Raw genomic sequence first — 26,144 nt, forward strand, 5'->3', positions numbered from 1 at the left:
GATGGCGCTGCAAGTGATGTGAAAGATATAGAAGGTAACGCAGTCTGTGGGTGCGCCATTCTGTACGTCGTCTTTCTGCTGTAAGCGTGTGCTGTTCACAACGTGCAAGTGTGCTGTGAACAACATGGTTTATTCCTTAGAACAGAGGATTTTTCTGGTGTTGGAATTCCACCGTCTAGAACACAGTGTTGTTGCAACAAGACGAAGTTTTTAACGGAGGTTTAATGTAACCAAAGGACCGAAAAGCGATACAATAAAGGATCTGTTTGAAAAATTTCAACGGACTGGGAAAGTGACAGATGAACGTGCTGGAAAGGTAGGGCGACCGCATACGGAAACCACAAAGGGCAACACGCAGCTAGTGCAGCAGGTGATCCAACAGCGGCCTCGGGTTTCCGTTCGCCATGTTGCAGCTGCGGTCCAAATGACGCCAACGTCCACGTATCGTCTCATGCGCCGGAGTTTACACCTCTATCCATACAAAATTCAAACGCGGCAACCCCTCAGCGCCGCTACCATTGCTGCACGAGAGACATTCGCTAACGATATAGTGCACAGGATTGATGACGGCGATATGCATGTGGGCAGCATTTAGATTATTGACGAAGCTTATTTTTACCCGGATGGCTTCGTCAATAAACAGAACTGGCGCATATGGGGAACCGAAAAGCTCCATGTTGCAGTCCCATCGTCCCTGCATCCTCAAAAAGTACTGGTCTGGGCCGCCATTTCTTCCAAAGGAATCATTGGCCCGTTTTTCAGATCCGAAACGATTACTGCATCACGCTATCTGGACATTCTTTGTGAATTTGTGGCGGTACAAACTGCCTTAGACGACACTGCGAACACCTCATGGTTTATGCAAGATGGTGCCCGGCCACATCGCACGGCCGACGTCTTTAATTTCCTGAATGAATATTTCGATGATCGTTTGATTGCTTTGCGCTATCCGAAACATACAGGAGGCGGCGTGGATTGGCCTCCCTGTTCGCCAGACATGAACCCCTGTGACTTCTTTCCGTGGGGACACTTGAAAGACCAGGTGTACCGCCAGAATCCAGAAACAATTGAACAGCTGAAGCAGTACATCTCATCTGCATGTGAAGCCATTCCACCAGACACGTTGTCAAAGGTTTCGGGTAATTTCATTCAGAGACTGCGCCATATTATTGTTACGCATGGTGGATATGTGGAAAATATCGTACTATTGAGTTTCCCAGACCGCAGCGCCATCTGTTGTTGACAATTGTAACTACTGTAATTTCGAAAGTTTGTCTGCCTGAAAATGTACTGTTGTCCCAAGCATATTGCAACAAACGGTGTATTTCTATCGCTGCTCGTTTAGTTTGTATTGCCGTTTCAAATATACCGGTCATTTTTGAAACACCCTGTATGTGGCGCCAGTATCAATCTGCAAATTTGTTTACTGGGGTGATAGAAACGAACAGAAGTTGTCTGGTATAGAAGCACAGCTATCTGACAATCAAGACTGAGCAAAGTTCATAAAAATATTCTCTGTCTATAGTTTTAATTACGGGTATATATCTATAAAAATGAGAATATTATTGGCATGGTGATACAGGAACCGAACAGAAGTTGTTCCATGTAATTTTCATATTACGTAGTAGCATTTACAATATGTCCCCTGCTGTATGCTTCTATCGTGCTGTAAATTCTTAAGCATCAATTCGTTTGCTAAGGTGCCAGGAGCTCTAATTCCTTACATAGGAATATAGGAGGAAAAGTTGTTGGCATACGTTAAGTATTCTTCCCCAAGTCTTTTTATCACTGATGTTACGTTAGCGAAGTGCGATTTATCATATACTTTTTATATCCATTCTGAATGTTGTGAGCCGGCCGCGGTGACCGAGCGGTTCTAGACGCTTCAGTCCGGAACCGCGCGACTGCTACGGTCGCAGGTTCGAATCCTGCCTCTGGGATGGATGTGTGTGATGTCCTTAGGTTAGTTAGGTTTAAGTAGAATGAAATTTTCACTCTACAGCGGAGTGTGCGCCGATGTGAAACTGTGTGCCGGACCGAGACTCGAACTCCGGACCTTTGCCTTTCGCGCGCATGTGCTCTACCGACTGAGCTATCCAAGCACGACACACGCCCCGTCCTCACAGCTTTACTTCTGCTTGCCCGCGAAAGGCAAAGGTCCCGAGTTCGAGTCTCGGTCCAGCACACAGTTTTAATCTGGTAGGTTAAGTAGTTGTAAGTTCTATGAGACTGATGACCTCAGATGTTAAGTCCCATATTGCTCAGAGCCATTTGAAGCATTTTTTGAATGTTGTGAAATTCTTTCCCAACACTTACAGTCTGTGAGTCATATGTGTTAGGGGTAGTAAAATACATGGAAGTAACCATGTGAAGCAGTCTCAAGTGACTTGATTCCATAAAACGAAATGCAGTAAAAAAGGGACACGCCTGGCTCACATATTGACAATACTACTGATAAAATCAAGATAAGACTTCTGATAGAGGGGCATGGTGGTATGAGGGAAGAAACGTGCTCTGTGTGCATGTGCAATACGAGTAACATAGTCTGAGCTGCAAATATCCAGTGATTTATCACCAACAGTGTGACAGAACAATAGTGAGCCCCCTCACCTATTCATATGCAGTATGTTACATTTACCTGGGTCAGGACCGCCATAGCAATAACCCGTTACTTTCAGTTTGTTGTTAGATACAAACTGTTGGAAAATCTGACACCTGGCAGTGTGCTATCATAATACTGCACACACTGATGTTGGCAAACGGATTCATCAGTTAAGAATAATACTTAAGAAAGGTATTCAGCTGGAAAACATGTCAAGTGATGCAGTATGCAGTTAAAATAGGAATGGTGAAAACACAGTAACGATCAGAGTGAATATAGTCTAATATTTGTGTTTTATTCGAGCGATCCTATCAGAATTTACTCAGTTGCTGCTGAAGCATGAGGATGAAATCAGTAGCCCTCATTTTGCAAGTCAGGATGATGTTCTGGAAAGTGGAGAAACAGGTGCAGAGTTACTGAAAAAGACCTGAAGAAAAAATTAAGAAGTAGTCTCCAGGGGTTACCATCCTTTCGCTATGGATCCTGTGGGTAAATCTGTAGCGGAGCCAGCCAAAGGGAAAAGTAGTTCAACATAAATTATACTGTTGTGGACAATAGAGAAATTCCAGCATTTATTAAAGTAATGCTTAGAGTTAGCCTCCATGTCAGTCAGTTGTAAGAAGTAATATAAGTAAAGATTTGTTAAACTGTAGAGTTTGATGTAAATGTCACCAAGAACCAGGAGTAGCGAGACGACAAGATATTGTTAAGAGAGGAACAGCCTTTGAATTGAAAGACATGAAAGTGCATCGAATGTTGCTGAATCTTAATTCCACAATAAACTCTGATAATGCCCGTAGTGGGCTAGTAAAGCTGCCTAATCGAAGTCACTCAGACAGTGGACTTTATGAAAGTGTTTGAAGTTTATCTGCACTTGTGACAACCTGCTGAGACTTAGGCACAAACGGTTATCAGTGTCGTGTACGGCGCATCTTTCCTGAGTGTGTAGATGGGTTGGGCGCAGCTTTCTGTCAACCTGTTCACCACTCAAATGTTGCGGTACTGTTAGCACTGACGAACTTTTCTTCGCGACTTGCATTTCAGTAGTATTTCGTAAGCTTGGGAAAAGTCAAATTAATTATTTCTGGCTTTTACAAACTATCCTGGTGAGATTCGATAAGTCCTACTCGTCAGACAGTATTACGAGAAACTTCTCAACATAGATCAGCTGTGTTGTGGCAGTTGTGCAACCTAAACTCTTACGAGAGAGAAATTTTGGTGTGTGACATTTTTGTCAGTGGTACTGTCACACTCGATTCTGAACAAACCCTGTATAACTGCGTAGGCTTCCGCGGCCAGAGTTAGTCGACATAAACGTTTTTTGGGTGTGGTACAGCGTCATAATGTATAAAATAACATTGGTTTTTCTCCAGCAGCATTTTATACATTACGACGCGGTACCATAACCAGAAAACTTATTTCCACAAACTTTGTGAGTTCTGTTAAGCGCCATTTTTGAGTAATTTTCGATGTAACTGCGGATGTACAACCACTTATTTTGAGGAAACTGAGCTTTGTCAGTGTAGATAACTTCTCTTTATTTGCAGGTGTGCTGCAATATGTTAAGCGTGGTTGTGTTGAAAACTTAATCAAGCAGAATTCTCATATTGTAGCACAGCATACTGTTAATTGCACTGGAGGTAAGGTCAGATCAGTTTGACAAGTTGAGGACCTGCATCTGGCCTTGAAATACACAGTACAAGCAGGTAGCTCAATGTCAGTGTGATGCCACACACCCCTGGAAAATGCCACTTAGTGTAACATTGCATAACATCCAGCTGCATGTTGTTAAATAGAGTTTAACATTCTAATTTATCTTTATCTTACTTTGGTTGTTTTCAATAATACAATTGTTAAATTCAGAGTAAGAGTTATTCTGGCCATGACAGGGTATTATAAATATTTCAAACTATGTCAATGTAATAATTCAGTGGTTTCAAAGCAAAATTGTAAAAGAAAATCAAGTTGCATTCACTCGTGGCGTTAGAGTCCATAAAAAAAGAGATGTATGTGAAGTAGATTTCCCAGTTAAGATAGGTCGCTCTAATTCTACTAAGACTCTGTATCACACTTGGATTCTTAAAGAATGAAACACTAGAAATGGCAATCAACCATATCTTACTTTAAGTGCATTTTCTCATGACAGCACTCTGTATGCTATTGAATCACATAAAAACAAAACCACTTATTCTTCTTACTTTACTTTTCGTACACAATGTCTGTCCTTCTTAATACTGTAGCTAGTCGTTCATAACATTCTTATACGATGAATCACTTATGAGTGTAATGCTGGGCCGAACACTAGACTGCTTAATGCTTATAAATTGGTCATGTGATCATGACGTCAGTTACAGTTATGACTCCTAAATGTAGAACATATATTGACACTAATTAAAAATCGTTTTACAGGAGTGGCTTTTGATATTTTCGAAGTGTGTTAAGTGTTGCCATCGCGCCGTATGTCCGAGTCCTTACTGCTGTAATGATGCAACCATACAACAGGTAATGCGGTTATGTATTGTAGTCCCACTACGTCATTGGCAAAAAGCCGCAGGAACCGGCAGCAGCCATAAAACACCTAGGAGTATGTCATAGGTCTACCCTATACGTGGAACTGTGTTGCTGTCTCTCTACACTATTGGTAATAAACTGCCGGAAATTGTAGCAGCCACAAAATACCTAGGATTACCTGTTTGGACTGATCCAAACTAGAGTTATTTACAGGCATGACACGCTTTGAGAAACGATTCCGATTTTTACGTGATCTTTCGTGTATTATTCGAGGTGTTTTTCGATGAGTACGTTGTGTAGTGCTCAAGTGTTTAGATGAAAACTGATTTCTCTGGTTACACAAAAATACAGCGGGTTACAAGAAATAATGAGAAAATGAGTGCACTCAAATTGGTTGGTAAATAATACCTCAGAAATGGAAGTATAAGCTTACCAACTACTTACAAAGATGGGTCGAGTTTTTGTTTCGCTCCCAGATGGGAGTCCTCTTTGCCCATTTCACTGATAATTGTCTGAAGTGAAATAGTTCCGCAGTGATCCATCCTATCCACATGCATAGGAACTGAAACATAGAAAATATGACAAATAGTTACGGCATCATTCAAGGAGCATAAGAATTTTATTGCTTATTTAGACTTTCTTTTTTTTTTCTTCATAGTGAACTCATTGGTAATAAGGAGAGACCGGATTATATGCATCATAAATACCTTAAAATATGCATGAAAAATTCAAGAAAAAGTGTCGAAATACACAAGATCAAATAATAAAAAAGACGTAGTAGTCACTGCCTCAAAGTCGAACATTTCCATATCAGTTACGAGGAAGAGCGCCGACCACGCGAAAAACCGGTACATTCAGAATGCTATCATTTTCTGAATACTTTCTGGCAGAGGTTAGGAAGGGGGCCTTTCTGGGATTATTTTCTAAAAATTTGGAAGGTAGGGATGTGTACCGTGTTTCAAGCATTGTTCTTTCTTTGCTATTGTTGTCGGTTACAAGTAGATGCGATGCGAGTGAGTCGCAGCGAAACAATCGATGTGTACAGGACCAACTTCGATGTATATCGCAAGCAGAGGGGCACGTTCAAACACTACGTATTATTTTATTTAAAATACAACATACAATCATGAATTTTTTGAACAGCATTAACTTTTAATTTTTACTATTGGACCAAAGCATCATTTACAATATATTTTCCATTTTTTACTATTGTGAACATAAACGACCAAGCACTGTTCCAAACGGTCGGTGGTAAGTTTGTGTCTTTGATCACTCAAAACATTTTTATAAGCAGAAACGGACCGTCCTACATCATTTGAGTAAATTGGGCAGTATTAGAAGTTGGGTGTTAAGTTGGCACTTATTGTTTCTGGTAAAAGTTCAGCTGTCCCATTAATAAAACTATCAGTTTGGCGGAAAGGTTCAAAGCCTGGGTTATTGCTTAAAATGTTTTCATACTTTTCTTTAAGTTTTCTTGGGAATATCTCCGGCAATGGACTCGAAATGTTCATCCTAAAACAACACAGCTTCGAACCATGAACCTCTCCGGGTTACCACTGGTTCGGGAGATAAAGACAGATTTGGTAGTTTTTCTTTGTAGGTCTTGATGCGAGCAGGAGCCTTCAGAAACACTCTATTTGTAGATGAAATCAGTTTATTTACATTCACAAACGTGGAACGTACTTCTTCAGCAAGGCGATGTACTCTGTCAACAACGCACGTCACATGAATCAAATTGGGATAAAATACTCGGAGGGCTTTTCCTGCTCTGATAATATAGGGAGCAGCATCTGGAATAAACAAAAGTACTCTTTCACTGCGGAAGATTCTGGAAATATTTTTCTAATACGCTCATTCACAAATCTGGCGATCATAGAATGGTTTATTTTTTCAAGTTATTTGCAGGCCGCTAAATAGGAAGAAGAAGGCTCTTCTTTTAAAGCGTAAACAGTTAAATCTGCAATGTAACCACCAAAAGTGTCTGTAGTTCTGCCAACTGAAATCCAGTTAATGCTATCCTTGAGTTCATTGCGTATTCCTTCCAGAACATTTACGTAAATTGACGATATGCAATTTTTTCCCAATGTTAATTCATCTGGTATATTTTTATTTAAGCAATGTTTGCGCAGAAAGCATTTATAAGATTGTGAAGAGGAATATTGCTTGCAATGTATGCGTCACATAAATCCATGTTAAATCGAATTGTTTGGTTACCTTTGGACAAATCCCTGCTACTGCAACTTGCTGTTGTCAGAAGTTGTTGTCGTGGTCCTTTCTTCTGTATTCCTGCGATATGAAAACTTGTCTTGACATGCTGGTCTATTTGAAACTTTTTTGCACAGTGGCCACTCGGTTAGCGATTGCACGCAGTTCTAGGTCGCGGTCAATCTGTGAGACATCAAAACTAGATGGAGATAGTCTAAATTTTCAAAATATGTGCATTGGCACTACTTTTTAGTGCAAATATGCGATAACCTGTGCAAAGGAGCCAAATATGCAAATGCATATGCACCATACAAATGCATTTAATCCGGCCTCTAGTAATAAGATATGGTAAATACCTTGTAGGAACGCATCTTGCACTATCACATGTGATACACTATCAGTGGCAGTATCATTGATGAGTTCCTTAGATACAGTGATCTACTTCACAACTGTATATGTAAACAAAACGCAAATTCAGTGCTTCCATCACAGTTGTTATTGGTTCCTCACTCTCATGTAGATGTCATAGGAATGCACCAGTTTCATAGTTCCGGAATGAGGTAAACTCTATCAGAGCAACAGTACACTGTTTGACAATTGCCCATTTTAGTAACGACTCATTACTGAAAATAGCATCGAGTCATAGAGAGACACGTAATAAAAAAAAAGGTGAGCGTAGTTACTACAGCCTGCATTCTGTAACCGCAATAAACAAATTGCTGCCTGCATGGAGCTCAATAGACAAGACTTACACAGTTCGCCTAGGATGGTAGGGAGTGAGAAGAGGGAACTAGAGTTTCCCGCCATTCCTGAGTCATTTAATTGGTCTAGATCAGTGGGGGGGGGGAGGTGACATTGATTTTGGGGATTGAACCGGAACAGTTCATTTTCTCATCGTTCTTATGTCATACAAATGGCATACAGGCCAGAGCATTGGATGGGGAATGTTATTTTGAAACATAGTAGATATCAGGTTACACCATGACCTTGGATTTACCGTACGAAATTCACCAAGAGACGTGGGTAGTGACTTTGACTTCGATCTTTATCTGTCTCAGAACAATTTCTGCCCCACTACTCATAACTAGGTTTGTTATATTTTGTTAGTTTTGCAACACACAGTAGTACTTGTGCACCTTAATTTATGATACTGTCATAACCATCTCAATATTTTTGCCGATTGGGAAACTTATCATATCCACAGAAAATAGGAAAGTCTTGTAGAAGACCAGTAGCAAACAGAGAATAACGTTAGGTCTTAGAAGCCTTGCGGGAAGAAAAAAAAAAAAAAGAACAGGGTAGCCAGTTGAACAGTCAGGTGTGAGCACGTCAGACAGACATATGTAGTGACAACGCTGTCAACTATGAACAGAGAGTGATCGAAGGATGTTATAGAATACCACTTAGGCACAGCTCGAAGTATATTCAGTACAAATTTAAGCAATAATACTGAGACCAGTACTTCCTGGCTAGACAGAGAGAACGGGATGAGACTGATAAAAAGAGAGGTTCTTCATAGGGACACTTATATATCATGAAAAGCCAGTGGCAGTCTTAGGACACAGTGTGTAACCACATAGGGAGAGACACCCGTCTCCCTCCACCAACCCTCTGGAAAACTACTAAAGAGCAGTGCACAGTTAGTGCCAGTCAGGTGGTGAGAGTTTTGTTACGTCAGCGACAGGTGGAGACAAAGGGAAAGCCGACAAAATTCGGAGGCAGGATGCTCTCAGTAGCCAGACAACGAGAAGAGATTAAAATGAAGTCAGAGAGACGGAGAAAAATAGGAGCGTAGACAGGCAGGGCTCAGAAGAAGTAGTTTCAGTAGTATCAGCATAGTAAATGAAATCATAAAGGAATAATCGGGAAAATCTGTGTGACATGTATTGAGTACAGGTTCATACTGACAGCCTCATTTCAAAGTATATGGAGCAATTCTAGCCAGTCACAGTCTCTGCTGAGACCTGGGATCTTCCTGAAGGCAAGCAGGCTGCGAGTTGAAACTGTTTTATGAATAAATTTAGAAGTTTCTGAACACTTCTAGTTGTGGCTACTTCAAGTCACTTTCTAGTTCTTATCTTTGTTAATAAGGGATATAACGTTACAGCCAGGTGAAGACTCCCTCTCACACAGGCCAACCAGATAATTCTCTTCTCAGGAACTGTATTGCACAAACGCGGCCAATATTCTACTTTGGGACGTGACACCAGAAAATAATATTTGGTGTGCGGTGAACGCAGTGTTCTTACAAAGGCATTTGGAAGGTAAGATGATCATTCAGGTTGCTACAGTAGCTGTGGCCAATTGCAGGATGTTGTGCCAATTCAAATGTTTCAAACTAGTAGAGATTCTGTCCCCTGACAGTAGAGTTCAAAATGGAGTCCCACTGGGCAATGGGCGATGGGCATGACCAACTAGAGCAGGCAAAGGACTCCTCACACCTACACAAATATGCCCAAGGAGATAGGAGGTAAAAAAGCGTAAGGACGAATTTCTCATTTTCAAAAACGGACACACGGTACGAGTAAATCAAGAAGAAAATCCCTCTGGCTTATGGGTCTTAAACGACATTTTTTGAGAAGAGTTACACATCGAGAAGGTATGGCCTAGAGAGTTTACATTTTAGTACAGGTACATAACAGAAAGGGGTCTGAAATTCATTCCATTTATCAGGAACCGGAACTTGAGAATGACCATTTACAGGAAGCATCTTGTAAAGGAACTGAAAATATTGTGATTTAATCGCAGAGGTGCTGAAAAATTGTTCCAGTGACACACCAGAGAAATATCTGGTAAACTTTTTATCTTTGAGAGACATACGAACAATTCCGCCCTTCGTTTTTTATTTCTTGTATGAACGACTACTTTTTGTTCTGATGGGCTGGTGGGATGTCGTACTGTCTAATTACTAGTGTGTGTGTGTGTGGTAAATGAATGAGTTAAAAGACGCAAGATGTGTTTTATATTATTTTCATCGCACAACAAGCCTTATTCCCATGCCTATGGAGTATTTATGTTAAGCAGAGAAGGCGAGTTTTAGATGGAACCGAAGATCTTCAAAACGGCGCTGCTTAACAATAGAGGTACGTGATTGTGCTCTCTACTTTCCTTTCGTGGCCGAGACATTCAGAACCTGCAATCTTCTTTTTCTTATAAAAATACTAGTCCGATGCAAAAGAAATACTCTTAGATTTAAATAATTGCCATTCTTTTACCCAGGCCACGGGGAATGATAGAACGTACGTGCCTCTACTCTGAATGTACGTTCGCAATCTCCGAGTGTGTTACGACGAAATTATTTCACAATGAAAATTTCTCATCAGACCGCAACCACTCGCACGCGAATGTACGTACCCTCTGAATGTATCTAGTCAGTCACGCGCGTTGTTCAAAAGCTTTACTTTTAATATTCAGTGGATTACATTTCCGAAATTAATTTTTGTTTATGCTGCAAATCGTACTTCACGCGAAGTATTTATTACGTAAGTTTCAGGCTCAATTTAATAAAAAAAAAGATTCCGAATAATAGAAATAAAGAATAACAATGAAACAAATCAAACCTAAATAAACAGAAAGAGGGAACGTTACAATCTCGAATGATTTCACGGCTGTGAGAGTGGTTAATGTACTAGGCTAGTGGTCGATAATCAGCAGCGGATTCGGTCCCGATAGGACTTTGTTCCCTCTGTCTTAGGTTACTGTGGTACAATTTATGCAATACGAGCAAACCGAATGGAAAAAATATGAATATGATTATCCGGTAACGACTCCGCCGACTTAACTACTGCGCTGCCTCCCTCAGTAGATGTGGAGATGATTAGAAGTCCATTTACGAGATGAGTGTTTCTGAACTGCTTAAGAGACGAAGTGAATCCAAAGCCGGACTAGAATGAATTAGTGAGAGGAGAAAGAAAAAATAGGGACTAGTCGTTAGTCTGAGTCAGAGTACCTAGATGGCGTAATTCGAAAAAAGGAAGATCAGGGTTTAACGTTCCATCGACGAGGAAGTCATTTCAAGAGGAGCACAAACTCGAATTGGGGACGGACAGGTAAGCAAATCGGCCGTGCCCTTTCAGAGAAAACTTCCACACATTCGTTTTAAGAGATTCTGGGAAATCACGGAAATCCTGGAGCTGGAAGGTCAGACGGGATTCGCGTCACTGTCCTCCGAATACGAGTGCAGTGTATTACCATTGCGCTACCTTGTTCGGTACCTAATTCGAGACGCTCAGAATTGTGAGTAAGGTGATCAGGCCAAACGTAATTTACATTTTTACACCTGTGTACAGTGGCTATACTGGTGTTTTCCTTTCGAATTAGCGGTAAGTGACTACCTTGACCACCTGTTACTACAATGTTCGATAATTAGCTCGTCCTTAGCAGCTATATACACGTGCGTAGTTGCCATCGTATGGATAATTGGATCTTAATAAGCTTAATAACGATACTCTACTAGGCGCTGGTACTGATTCAAGAATTTTTTTTATCATCGCTTATCTGGCTGGTGTCATGTCCCTGGCACAAATTCGTCTCCTATGTCAGCATCTTCATTTCAGAGTATCACTTGCACCCCCTACGTCCTCAATTATATTTCGGATATAATCCAATTTCTGACACCAGCTACAGATTTTTTTTACGCTCTTTAGTCCCTCAAGAACCGTATATGTTGTTTCTTAATGTCGTAGTACAATTCCTGTCTTCCTGTCCCTTATTGTTGTCAATGTTTGCAACATATTACTCTCCTCTCTGGTTCTGCGAGCAATCTCCTGATTTTTTATCAATTCAGCTAATTTTCAACATCCTACTGTGGCACATCAGCTCAAATGCTTCGAATCTCTTGATTTTCGCATTTCCCATAGTGCTTTGCTATTTCCACACAATCCTGGTCTGCTTTCTTCGTCCGTCGGGTGTTATTTTGCTTACAAAGTAACAAAATTCCTTCACTTCGTCTAGTTTGTGGTCCCTAATCCTGATGTGAAATTTATCTCTGATCTCATTTCTGCTACTCCTCATTGCGTTCTCCTTCGTTACAATCTCAGTACATAAACTGTGCTCATTAGACGGTCGTCCCATTCAGCACGTCTCGTAATTGTCCATCACTTTCCCTGAGGACAGCAATGTCATCAATAAATTTTGTCTTATAAATATCCCTCTACGTGGATTTAAATCCAACTTCTGAATCTTTCTTTTAATTGCACATTACTCGTTCCATGTGTAGATTGAACAATAGTATACCCTTTCTAATCCGAATATTTTGTTCGTGGTCTCCCATTCTTATTGTCCCTCTACGGAACATATTGTATACAGTGTGTTGCACAATGCCTATTACAGACGTCGAGGATTGCAGAAGGGAAGTAGTAGGTAAAGTGTTGATAAGGAAACCATGCCAGTAAATGTAACGTTTTGATTTAAAATAAGTTGGAGATCTGATCACTTCACGGTACGTCAACAAACTAAGAGAGCGCCTTGGTCAGCCGCTGTTGTAACTACGACGCAACGTTCCACTCGTGTCCAACTGCCACAACGGCTGCTTCAGGCCCTAATAGAAAGTACTGAATCTCAAATCGTTATAGGTACGGAAATCTGATTATTTGGTGGTGACTTCAATCTACCCTCGATATGTTGACGAAAACACACGTAGGTGTAAAACGCAGTCCGAAATCGTACTGGATGACTTCTCAGAAAATTATTTTAAACAACTAGTTGAATAGACTAATCGAGGTGAAAATGGTTGCAAAAACATGCTTGACCTTTTAGCAACCAATAATTCTGACCAATAAAGCGGCATCAAGACAGGTAAAGGGATTAGTGACCACAAGGTTTTTGTAGCTAGACTGAATGTCCTAGCGTCCACACCCACCAAAAATAAACGCAAACTACATCTATTTATAAAAGCAGATAACGTTCGCTTGACATTTTCGTAAGAAACTGTCTCCACTCCTTCCAACTCTCTGTGTAAGTGTAGACCAAAAGTGGTTTAAATTCAAGGAAATAATATCTACTGACATTGAGAGATATATAATAAGAGATGATAATGATCCCCTATGGTACACTAAACAGATCAGAACACTATCGCAAAAGCAACGAGAAAAGAATGTCAGATTTAAAAGTACACAAAATTCCCAAGAGCGGCGAAGTTTTACGGAAGGTGGAAATTTAGCGCAAACTTCAATGCGAGATGCTTTTAATAGTTTCCACAACGAAACTCTGTCTCGAAATCTGGGAGAAAACCCTAAGAGAATCATGTAAAGCACACCAGTGGTAAGACGCAGTCAATGCCCTCACTGCGCAATAACGGTGGTGGTGTTGTTGGTGACAGGGCATTAAAGCGGAGTTACTTAATACGGTTTTCAGAAATTCCTACACAAAAGAAGAGGAAGTTAATATTACAGAATTCGAATCAGAACAACTGCCAACATGAGTAACTTAGAAGCAGACATCCTTCGTGTATCAAAGCAGCTTGAAACACTTATGAAAGACAAGACTTCCGATCCAGGCTGTATACCAGTCAGGTTCCGTTCAGAGTATGCTGATACAAAAACTCCATACTTAGCAATCATTTACAGTAGCTCACACGTAGAAAGACCCCTACCCACAAACTGGAGAGTTGCACAGGTTACACCTATGCCGAAGAAAGGAAATCAAACTAATCTGCTAACCTCGATTTGCAGTAGGATTTGGAACATATGTTGTGCTCAAATATTATGAATCACTTCGAAGAAAACGATTTATCAACAAATAACCGACACGGGTGCAGAAAATACTCTCTACGTGAAACACAGCTAGCTCTTTGTTGTCACTCAGTAATGAGTGCTATTTACAGGGGACGTCAAACTGATAGCATATTTTTAGATTTCCAGAATGCTTTTGACACCGTTCCTCACAGGTGACTTGTAATTAGATTGCGCGTCTATGGAGTATCATCTCAGTTGTGTAACTGGATTCGTGTTTTTCTGTCAGAAAGATCGCAGTTTGGAATGAATGTCGGAAAGTCATCGAGTGAAAGGTAAATAATATCTGCCGTTACCCAAGGAAATGTTATAGGTCCCCTGTTGTTCATGATATTCATGAACGATTTAGAATACATTCTGAGCAGTCCTCTTAGATTACTTGCTGATGATACTGTCATTTGCCGTAATGTAAAGTCATCAGATGATCGAAACTAATTGCAAAATGATTTAGAAAAGATATTTGTATGGTGCAAAAACTGAAAATTGATCTAAATCATAAACAGTGTGAAGTCATCCACACGAGCATTATAAAGAATTCGGTAAATTTCAATTACACGATAAATAACATTAATCTAAAGGTTATAAACTGAACTAAATAGTTACTGATTACAATTACGAATAATTTAATTTGGAACGATCACATAAAAAATGTTCTGGGGAAACCAAACTACAAACTGCAAATTCGTTAGCAGAACACTTAAAAAATGTAACAGGTATACTAAAGACAATTTTTTCACTGTGTTCGCCTTCTGCTGCAGTACTGCAGTGTGGTGTGGGATCAGCATCAGATAGGATTGACGGAAAACATCAAAAAAATTCAAAGAAGGGCAGCTCGTTTTGTATTATGTATTTTTTTATAATTATTTGTATGATGTACAGAGACTGAAGTGGTCAGTGAAAACTTGTACTATTTCCGGGAATCGAATGAGGTTCTCCTGATTACTGGGCACGGAGGCGTGCGTGGGTAATCTGTGCAGTTGTGTGAACCGCTGTGAGGTGGCTCAGTGGCTAACGCACCTGCTTAGTAAGCGGAAGACCCGGTTTCGGTTCCCTACCATGGTACAAATTTTCACTCTCCTCTTCTGTCTATATGCATAAAACTTGACTTTGAATTGCAGAGTAGTCATGTAGCTGTAGCAATTGATACGTTTGCAACTAGAAATGTTGAATGCAGTGCTCCACAGACGCGCCACATGCTCGGCTATAAAGATGACGTCCTTCGGCGAATAGAAGAGAATCTGACGAGGAGTGCTGCTGTGCTGTAGAGCACACAGGTGAGAGCTCATTGTTTCCGCTGCGCGCGTAGTGTAAAACGGAACATTTGAAAGTGATCCGATCCAAACTTTTTTTATACGCAAACGATCCATTTCCGCAGATGGGTTCCTTGGCAAAACGTTATTTACTAAGTCCCCTAAACAATCCTGTAGAAATCTGTAAGAACTACGAAACACTGTGTGTATTGCATATTTCCTTATATCTTGACCTATTTTCCTGAGAAGCCTACGTCCTTCTAAAATTTCCAAGAAGTTTCCTCTGAATGTTATGACGAGTAATGGATTTCTGAAATAAGTTCAGTGTTTCTTGACAAGATACAGTAACATTAAAAATTCTAATCCCACTCACAAGGTAAGCGTGCAATAGAAGTTGCAGGGCTCAAGACGATACCGTGTTCCAAGAGCAAAAAACCGGCACTTCCAGTTCTGTTGTTGACGTGAAGGAGGTGTCTCATAAACTGAAAAACATGTTGTCTAATGAGGAGTCGTAAGTTAAAATATTAAACACTACCTCGTGACCGAGGAAGATGTGCCGCCACAAGTAATGTAGGAGTGTCGCCCATTGTGGAGGAGAGGGTGGTGGGAAGGGGGGCGAGGTTTGGGAAATAATACTTACGTTTTCTATTCCGCTCACCTAGTGTAGTTCAGAAACCAGCATCTGCATTATCTGTGAAGTCGTAGCCGCAAATCTCATGTAAATACTACATATACGGGTATATCCCTACAGTACTATAATATTGTAGCCTTACTGTCCGCAGTTTAATGCCTTATTCTTTACTAATAGCATTTTGGCAATTACTTTGCTCTAAACACATGATGTGAGAATCTTCCGTCCAATTTGTGGTGTCTTCGTAATATGCTTGTTCTATAAATACCCAGATGGACTGAACGATTTTTGCAATAGATTCATTTTGTAAGTCGGCTCTTTAGGTTCTTATATTGGTAACGCCACCGCCACGTAGCGCTCTGTATGAAAATCACTGGCTGTAATATGTGCAGTCTGTGGCTGGTTGGCACTGTTGGAATTTGCTATTGTAGTGTTGGGCAGTTGGCTGTTAACAGTGCGTAGCGTTGCACAGTTGGAGGTGAGCCGGCAGCAGTGGTGGATGTGGGGAGAGAGACGGCGGAGTTTTGAGAGCGGATGATCTGGACATGTGTCCATCAGAGTCAGTTAATTTGTAATACTGGATGTCATGAACTTCTGTATATATTATGACTTTTCAACACTATTAAGGTAAATATATTGTTTGTTCTCTATCAAAATATTTCATTTGCTAATTATGACTATCAGTAGTTAGTGCCTTCAGTAATTTGAATCTTTTATTTAGCTGGCAGTAGTGGCGCTCGCTGTATTGCAGTAGTTCGAGTAACGAAGATTTTTGTGAGGTAAGTGATTTGTGAAAGGTATAGTTTAATGTTAGTCATGGCTATTCTTTGGTAGGGATTATTGAAAGTCAGAGTGGGTTGCGCTAAAAATATTGTGTTTCAGTTTAGTGTTGACCAGAATAGGTAAAGAGCGAAATGTCTGAGTACGTTCAGTTCTGCTCAGCTGTTTGAAAATCAAATAATGTAAGAGGTTTATCAGCACAGTAACTCATTAATTTTTCTAAGGGGACGTTTCATATGTCGACACTTAGCTGAGAATACCTCACCGGAATCTTCTGATTTTTTCTTGTAGTTTGTTTAGTTAGTGTAGCTACTGTTTATTGCTAGCGGGAAACTGTAGAGAGAATTTCCTTTGTAGTTGCAGTTTTTCATTGTTGTACAGTAAAACAGTTGTGGCATGCAGCTAGATTTGCACTAAGTATTTCGCAGCTGCACTAGCAATTAACGAGTTATTATTTTCAGTGCTATGTTAATGTGTTTTCTTATTTTGCTCTTCAAATTGTGCTTTTCTGTGTCGTCGTGTGAAATACTGTGACAATAATGGCGTGTGAAAAACGTAATACTAGGCTCCAAAGTAAACTGAGAAATGACAGTGAAGACGAAAGCAGTGTGTTAGCGCCACCGTGTAATGGATTAACTAATGTTCAAACTAGTAATTTGGTAATTGTGCATAGGGAAATGGAGTGAGATGCAAATAATGGTGTAGACAGTGAAACAATTAGTGAACAGGGAAGCATTATCGATCGAACGGTCGGCAACAGCTCGCCTCAGGAATCCGAAATGACAGGACACAATCTCGCAAATACTGTAGATTGAGGTTTTGTGTCCTCACCGTTTTCTCAAATAAGTCAAGACACATTTTCTGCTTTTCAAAATGCGAATATTGCCGGTTCAAATGCACTTCCGAATAGCACTGCGGAACATGTTTCAGACGCCAGTGCATTGTTATTACAATCAGTTGCCACAAATGGGACAAAAGCTTCAAAAGTTAGACACAATGGAACAAAATCAGAGACAAACACAGCAACAGCTTCAAAAGTTAGACACCACACTTGAACAAACACTTGAAGGTTTAACTCCTGAGTTACTTAAAATCGAATCGAAATGTCAAAAAGTTACAGAATCACGAAGGATCCACAAAAGAACTGCAAACTATTGTTCATGAAAATCACGACACCTTGCAAGCTAAAATTGACTCAGTTGCATCTACCAATTCGGTTACGCAACTTGCAAAAACTCGGGAAAACTTAAAGGACACAGTAGATACGATTTCAACACAAATGGACACTCTGAAACTTGGTTCAGAAAAACACACTGAGGAAATAAGTTCACTATCGGAGAAAGTAGCCGAACTTTCGGATCAGTTCACTAACTTATCTACAAAGGTGGATGATGGTCTGAATGACACAAGACCTGTAGTCTTCACTGACACGGAAGAGTATGCACAAATTAAGAACTTCAAACAAAATCAGAATCAAATTAATACGAAATACAAAAGAGAAATCTGGGAAGTACAAGATCAGTTGGCACAAGGAATACAAGAATTACATATTTCAGAGGAAACTCGCGCTCCAACACGGGAAGAGGGACATAGAAATACGGAAAAGTCACAAAATAATAACACACGGCATTTCGGATATTATGAAAGAAATTGGCAATGTGCACCGAATTTTGAGATGGAACCGCCGACACGACGTAACAATGACCGATATGCGACTCGCCGACACGATGATTTTGACTATAAGCTGTTCATTACTACACGTAAATTCAAAACATTTAAGAATTCTAGCAACGACATTCATCGACAAGCATGGCTCCATCAATTCTCTCATTGTTTTCTTCCCAACTGGTTATCTGAGCAGGTTAGAATTTATGTGTGGCTACTTAGAGAATGAACCAGCTGTAAGAATGCGATCAGTCATTCACGATTGTCACAGTGAAGGAGAATTTTATCATGCATTCCCCTCAGCATATTGGTCTCAAGCTACACAAGACCCAGTAAACTTTTCACTTCGTGCTCTAGAAGGTGTAAGTCAACTACCCTGGCCAGCAAGATCTCCGGATCTGTCCCCCATGGAGCATGTTTGGGACTGGATGAAGCGTCGTCTCACGCGGTCTGCACGTCCAGCACGAACGCTGGTCCAACTGAGGCGCCAGGTGGAAATGGCATGGCAAGCCGTTCCACAGGACTACATCCAGCATCTCTACGATCGTCTCCATGGGAGAATAGCAGCCTGCATTGCTGCGAAAGGTGGATATACACTGTACTAGTGCCGACATTGTGCATGCTCTGTTGCCTGTGTCTATGTGCCTGTGGTTCTGTCAGTGTGATCATGTTATGTATCTGACCCCAGGAATGTGTCAATAAAGTTTCCCCTTCCTGGGACAATGAATTTACGGTGTTCTTATTTCAATTTCCAGGAGTGTATTTATTATGATGAAATATTGAAGAAGTGTCGACGAATATGTATATGTGTAATAAGGTAAGGAATAATGAGTAGTGTTTAGGGATGCTGATTTGTGAAAAAGGATGTTGGAAACCAAGAATCGTACTTTAAGAATTATGAAATGTGTGTAAATGCGTGAATGTATTACAGTGCCGACGAAAATTTTTGGGCACTGTTATATTTATAGGATTTTGTTTCTAAACGTTTGTAACGTAAATTCTCGACCTGTGAATTTTTTTTATGAGACTGTCACTGTAGCGCAAACTGCTGTCTTAAATATTTCGGTAAGAAAGCTAAGTAACATTGACGTAATGCGTTGTGGACGTCCAGCTATGCCAATCGCCTGAAAAAAGAAAGCCATTAGGTGGAGAAAAAAAAAGAAGACCATTATCCTCGCTATTGACATTTCTCTGTAGAAAGCATCGCAAATACGACACGCTCGAACTTGCAAACGTATGATAACACTGTGGAGCTCTTAATTTATGAAATTTACTAAAATGACTAATGAAATGATGAGAAACATTTTACATCTATTGTCTTTCTAGGTGAGAGACTGGTCAATTTGTTTAATATCTGGTTTCCAGCTGCACTGCAGCATTCGTTAAAATATAATTTAATAGATGTACTAATATAGATATTTTATGCCTACAGATCCAGTAAATAATAATTTTATGATCTACTTCCAAAAAAACGAGGGAGCACAAAATGACATTTCCCTCCACAGGAATTGCATGCATAATTTTGTCACTGACTGGGTAACTTAATTCATAGAGTAATTTATCGTGATACATCACTCTTAGTGTTAAGTTCTGATGTAGGTATTAGACGTGGCCATCTTTACTATAATATTTTTTCTGCTTGAGCTTTGTCATGTTAGATATAAGTTATAGCATTTGCTGCTACTGTTTGTCAGGCATAGTGCTACTCAATTTAACTTTTTATTACTTTGTTAAGCCAGTTTTACTACTGATTTATTTATCTTGTTTGCTGCACATTGCCTTATATTAGTTGTAATATTGCAATTGCATTGCTAATTTATATTTATTGTTGCTTGCTTTGCCAATTTGCATTTTTGTCATTGCTGTTTGCGTTGATTGTTTTGTGCTCCTGCATTGCCTCTTCCCTTAGTTTAGCATCTGATCTCAGTAGATTTAAATTAGCTTAAGAGGGGGCAGACTATGTAAGAGAATGAGTGGCGATGAATTGGAAGAAATGCATTGAGAAATTATACGAAAAAAGTTCAGAAAGAAGGTATAGATACAACTTTTTGGGAAAAATGATGAACGAAGAGAGATCTTCAAGAAGTAAAGAAACTTTGATTGCAAAATACTGCAGTAAAACAAACCCTGTCCTTTCCTTTTGTATTATTCCGCTATGTGTTTGTGTACCCTTGTGTATTTTTGTTCTTCCTGTCTTTATATGTTTATCTGATAAGACTTATGTTGTAGAATTTTTCTAATACTCACCTACATTCACTATGATGAGGAATACTGTTATCCTCAAATATATTTTGCATTTTTAATATGTTATTTACTTTGTAAAGATGTTTATACATTTATTGTATTTTGTTTTAATGCTCACGTGTGAAATTGATGTTTCGAAAGTTATTCTGCCCTTTTATATATTAACTTATGTCATAATTCCTGTAACACTCACGTATATGTTTATTTCTATTCTTTTGTAAAGCACGTATTACTACAAATGTTATCTGTACTATTACGTTCTTTAATGATATATTTTCTACCTTTGTAATTGTATTCTAATGTTGTAAATTTATAATTGTATAGACACCAGTTCTTCAAATTAAGTTTCATTTCACTGCACACGTTTCTGTTGGTCATAGTATATGCACAATAGATGAGCAGTTGGGACTGTTAGTGTTTTGCATGTGTGTTGATAATTCAGCAAGGGACTGGTTAACAGCATTGCTGGTTCTAAGTACATTCCAAAAAGTTTGTGAGTGATCAACTGGTGGTTCATGGAGTTGCTATATTGTCCGCAAGTCTCTTCGATGGTGATTGTGCACCTGCACAGTCGCAACAGATGGCTGCTGGCTGTCTCTACAAGCACTACAATGGATCTGCATCTTTGATGGCCCACCAATACCATACTCTCTACCACGACTACAGTAGGTCTGCTCTGTGATGACCTACCTACGAATATTCTTCAAAACTTTGACTGACTCTGTTGTGGGTTTGCTCTATTGTGGACCATTACCTGTCTGCATGTCAACAGTCAGCACTGTATTTCCTTTGGAAGGACAACACTAGTTCTTCAACACTGCATGGAAATCCACTACTTCCGTGTGCATTTTCTTTTACTGCTCAGACTTTGTGCATTAAATTGTAATTAATACTGTGATAAATGATGAGGACTGTCTTTATGGACTGTGAGAAAATTTTAGCTTTTGACCAACATTGCATCAATAAGTGTGTGCATTTGATTTCTTTGTTATTGTAATTATGAATTTTTTTCAAATATGTATTGGCCACTGCCCAAAACAATTCGTACAATTTTTTCTGGGGAGCATGGGGGCTATGTAAGTAGGCTGTTTAGGTTCTTATATTGGTAACGCCACCGCCACGTAGCACTCTGTATGGAAATCGCTGGCTGTGCTGTGTGCAGTCTGTGGCTAGGTGGCATTGTTGGAATTGTGTTGGGCAGTTGGCTGTTAACAGCGGTGATGATTGGGTGTTGTGTACTGTCCTCAGGTTAGTTAGGTTTAAGTAGTTCTAAGTTCTAGGGGACTGATGACCATAGACGTTAAGTCCCATAGTGCTCTGAGCCATTTGAACCATTTGAACCATTTTTGTTAACAGCGCGTAGCTTTGTGCAGTTGGAGGTGAGCCGCCAGCAGTGGTGGATGTGGGGAGACAGATGGCGGAGTTTTGGGAGCGGATGATCTGGACGTGTGTCCATCAGAGTCAGTTAATTTGTAATACTGGATGTCATGAACTGCTATATATATTATGACTTTTGAACACTATTAAGGTAAATATATTGTTTGTTCTCCATCAAAATCTTTCATTTGCTAACAATGCTTATCAGTAGTTAGTGCCTTCAGTAGTTTGAATCTTTTACTTCGCTGGCAGTAGTGGCGCTCGCTGTATTGCAGTAGTTCGAGTAACGAAGATTTTTGTGATGTAAGTGATTTGTGAAAGGTATAGTTTAATGTTAGTCAGGGCCATTCTTTTGTAGGGATCATTGAAAGTCAGATTGCGCTGCGCTAAAAATATTGTGTGTCAGTTTACTGTTGATCAGAATAGGTATAGAGCGAAATGTCTGAGTACGTTCAGTTCTGCTCAGCTGTTTGAAAATCAAATAATGTAAGAGGTTTATCAACACAGTAATTCATTAATTTTTTCTAAGGGGACGTTTCACTTTGCAACTCCAACCCGACACCGATAAGAGGTACAGAGAAATTGACAGCAGCGTGTTTACACACACCACCTAGACTGTCTCTGGCAACAGACTTCCTAAGATATCTCCTCAGCTTCCATAAAGTAATTCAGATGACTGATGCATATGCCAGACACAACTACCTGGGAGAAAATGACGGTGCAAGGGCGCTGTCTGAAATCCTGACGACTGAACTCATGGGCAGGTTTCCAATAAACCAACACATTTTCATTGGACACAATGGTAGATCCACAAATGATCATACATTATTGAGCACTAACATATAAGAAAACATAACACATTATGACATAGGTGACTATAACTAGTGATCACCTACCGATAATCTTCAAATCGACAGTAACACACTCACCCCCACCGAGACCAGAGAATTGGACAGTAGTAGTAGAAAACAGCAGACTGGGAAAATTAACAATACGTAATCCGCAAAGAATTAATTACGCAAGTCGCAATCACAGACGATCAAAACCTGGAAAACACAAACAATAAACTAGAAACGGTAACACAAAAAGCCACCACGAAAGTATACCAAAGACCGAAATGGCCAATTGGACACCGACAATACCACGAGCTGCACTAAGAATAATAAGAGGGGAAGCAAAGAGAATGTACCGAGAAATAAGGAGAACTAATAACCCTACTCATAAGCCAGGGCGGAACAGATTAAACACAAGAATCAAAGGAATTTATCCGACTATACGAAGAATAAATGGACCCAAACTTGCAAAGAATTAGTCTATAGGGCGGAGGAAAGCTACGGGATCGTTTCAAGACACTTACACGTCAAAAAGGAAGAAGAGAACCCTGCCTTGCGGTGAACCAAAACAAGAATTCAAAAATACATAGAAGCAAGAAGCAGGCCCCTCCTAGCCACAAAACCCAAGATTTGATGAAGAACACCACATACAAGTAGAATATAACATACATGACCCTATTAGGGCCCCACTCGTAGGAAACGAAGAAGAGACAGAACTGACAGCACAAATCAAATCACTGAAGAAGAAATAATGAGTGGGAAAAATACAGCACCTGCAGCAAATTATCTGAGAAGATACGTAGGTAGACCCACAGAAACAATAATTCGCTCCTTCTAACGATAAACAACTACTGTATGGACAACGAAACCACACCTGAAACATGGAGAAAGGGTAAAGTTATAATGATAGCCAAGCTACATAAACCGGAAATGAACCCAACATCAAACAGATTAATTAGGGTACAAAACATTTTCAACGAAACAAATGGGCGCATATTAACAGATCGATTAAGAAAATACACTCCTGGAAATGGAAAAAAGAACACATTGACACTGGTGTGTCAGACCCACCATACTTGCTCCGGATACTGCGAGAGGGCTGTACAAGCAATGATCACACGCACGGCACAGCGGACATACCAGGAACCGCGGTGCTGGCCGTCGAATGGCGCTAGCTGCGCAGCATTTGTGAACCGCCGCCGTCTGTGTCAGCCAGTTTGCCGTGGCATACGGAGCTCCATCGCAGTCTTTAACACTGGTAGCATGCCGCGACAGCGTGGACGTGAACCGTATGTGCAGTTGACGGACTTTGAGCGAGGGCGTATAGTGGAAATGCGGGAGGCCGGGTGGACGTACCGCCGAATTGCTTAACACGTGGGGCGTGAGGTCTCCACAGTACATCGATGTTGTCGCCAGTGGTCGGCGGAAGGTGCACGTGCCCGTCGACCTGGGACCGGACCACAGCGACGCACAGATGCACGCCAAGACCGTAGGATCCTACGCAGTGCCGTAGGGGACCGCACCGCCACTTCCCAGCAAATTAGGGACACTGTTGCTCCTGGGGTATCGGCGAGGACCATTCGCAACCGTCTCCATGAAGCTGGGCTACGGTCCCGCACACCGTTAGGCCGTCTTCCGCTCACGCCCCAACATCGTGTAGCCCGCCTCCAGTGGTGTCGCGACAGGCGTGAATGGAGGGACGAATGGAGACGTGTCGTCTTCAGCGATGAGAGTCGCTTCTGCCTTGGTGCCAATGATGGTCGTATGCGTGTTTGGCGCCGTGCAGGTGAGCGCCACAATCAGGACTGCATACGACCGAGGCACACAGGGCCAACACCCGGCATCATGGTGTGGGGAGCGATCTCCTACACTGGCCGTACACCTCTGGTGATCGTCGAGGGGACACTGAATAGTGCACGGTACATCCAAACCGTCGTCGAACCCATCGTTCTACCATTCCTAGACCGGCAAGGGAACTTGCTGTTCCAACAGGACAATGCACGTCCGCATGTATCCCGTGCCACCCAACGTGCTCTAGAAGGTGTAAGTCAACTACCCTGGCCAGCAAGATCTCCGGATCTGTCCCCCATTGAGCATGTTTGGGACTGGATGAAGCGTCGTCTCACGCGGTCTGCACGTCCAGCACGAACGCTGGTCCAACTGAGGCGCCAGGTGGAAATGGCATGCAAGCCATTCCACAGGACTACATCCAGCATCTCTACGATCGTCTCCATGGGAGAATAACAGCCTGCATTGCTGCGAAAGGTGGATATACACTGTACTAGTGCCGACATTGTGCATGCTCTGTTGCCTGTGTCTATGTGCCTGTGGTTCTGTCAGTGTGATCATGTTATGTATCTGACCCCAGGAATGTGTCAATAAAATTTCCCCTTCCTGGGACAATGAAATCACTGTGTTCTTATTTCAATTTCCAGGAGTGTATGTCGAACATCGCCAGCTGATCCCTTCACCCAAGCAGAATTTAGAAAAGAATCTCTCCTCCACCGATCCACTACCAAAACTCTCATGTCATGTAACAAACGCCAGCAACAGCGGACAGTGCATGCTCGCTGTGTTTCTTGGTATCGAGCGTGCTTTCCATAAGATGTGGCGTAACGCAGTTGTTAAAAATTGGAAAACTTTCAAAAATGACGAGGAAAATACAAGGACAAATCACAGAAAAACAATGTAAAACTTGACCCCACAGACTGATGTACCTCGAGATGGTATTCTACCCCCACTTCTCTACACACAGGACACGACGGACCTTCTAATAAAAAAAAAAAAAAAAAAAAAAAAAAAGAAACAACAAATCAGCGCTGGCAGTGTATGCAAATGACAGTACGACTGGACTACAGACATGCAAACGGACAGAATACAAAGCAAGGCAGACTCTTACCTACTCAGCTAGAGATATGTAGAAGCAGGATCAGGCCAACCCAAAGGAAACGCAAATGGTCCTATTTCACCATAGTAACCTCACCAAAAAGAAGAAAGAGACATTCTTCTAACACTCTGTAATGTCTCTTGCAGCGGTTTCTCCGCGATATTTTCAGAAATTTTATATATCGTATAACTTAGTACATATTTCGAAATATCTCTTTTTGTCTTACCGATTCCTAAACTGTAATATACGATGATTATCAGTGCAAAGTACTTTGAAGCCCTATTATTCCTTGGAGCGTGCATTTACTCCATGGAATAGCTTCTCTGCTAACTATGTTTTCTCTTATGAAAAGATCTTGCCGATTAGCCGTGAAAGAACGATGATGGATATGTATGTATTGTTGAGCTAGTCGCCATCTTGATGAGATT

Source organism: Schistocerca gregaria, chromosome 2, assembly GCF_023897955.1.
Source record: "Schistocerca gregaria isolate iqSchGreg1 chromosome 2, iqSchGreg1.2, whole genome shotgun sequence".
NCBI lineage: Eukaryota > Metazoa > Arthropoda > Insecta > Orthoptera > Acrididae > Schistocerca > Schistocerca gregaria.